The sequence below is a fragment of the Centroberyx gerrardi genome, chromosome 24, assembly GCF_048128805.1.
Source record: "Centroberyx gerrardi isolate f3 chromosome 24, fCenGer3.hap1.cur.20231027, whole genome shotgun sequence".
Lineage (NCBI taxonomy): Eukaryota > Metazoa > Chordata > Actinopteri > Beryciformes > Berycidae > Centroberyx > Centroberyx gerrardi.
In genome coordinates, this window is record NC_136020.1 from 24,151,713 (window position 1) to 24,152,404 (window position 692).

The 692-nt window shown below is 47.7% G+C and overlaps 1 protein-coding gene across 1 annotated transcript in view; it reads left to right on the forward strand.

Annotated features, from left to right (window-relative positions):
* The first annotated feature begins 361 nt into the window (after positions 1-361).
* LOC139931217 (ras-related protein Rap-1b-like) overlaps positions 362-692 on the forward strand; it is a 13,272-nt gene continuing 12,941 nt past the window's right edge. Inside the window, exon 1 of the mRNA XM_078282192.1 lies at positions 362-440. The gene's annotated coding sequence lies outside the window, so the exon portion shown is untranslated. The remainder of the gene's footprint in view (positions 441-692) is intronic.

Consider the following 692-nt stretch of genomic DNA (forward strand, 5'->3'; position numbering starts at 1 on the left):
TGAAAAAACAAACAAAAAAAAAACAAAAAAAAAAAACATTTCCATTCATTGCCGATTCCTCCTTAACTACAGACTATTCCTTACTTTAACTTTGGTGCTTTATATAACTTAAAAATGTTGCAACATGCAGACTCAGTAAGGCTTTTATTTTGAATTATTTTGAACGCTGCATTGTCAGTCACTACTGACTCCTCCTTTACTGACAATTCTTTTATTATTTTTTTTACATTTACTCACAAAACGCTATATAACAAACGTTCAGCATCGAGGCTCTTATTTTGAAAGTAGTGACGGGAAGTCGTGGTGCTCGCCTCGTCTAGCTTGACGGCGGAGAGCAGCAGCAGGAGGGAGCGGCTCAGAGAGAGAGACACCGAGAGGGAGAGAGAGAGAGAGAGAGAGAGAGAGAGAGAGAGAGAGCGAGCAGCGGACGGCGGATGACTGTGAGTACCGCTTCCTTTCTCCTTCTCTCTTTTCTCTTTCTTTCTTTTTCCCTCCTTCATGTTTTCCCGGGTCAGACCGGTCCGGACCGCAGGCAGGAGGGCCGCGAGACAGAAGCGATCCCGACAGAGACAGACAGGAGGGAGAGAGAGAGACAGGCCGGTGCCGAGCCGAGCCGTGCTGGGCTGGGTTTGCGGAAGCGACCGGCGGACAGACAGACAGACAGAGAGAGAGAGAGAGAGAGAGAGAGAGAG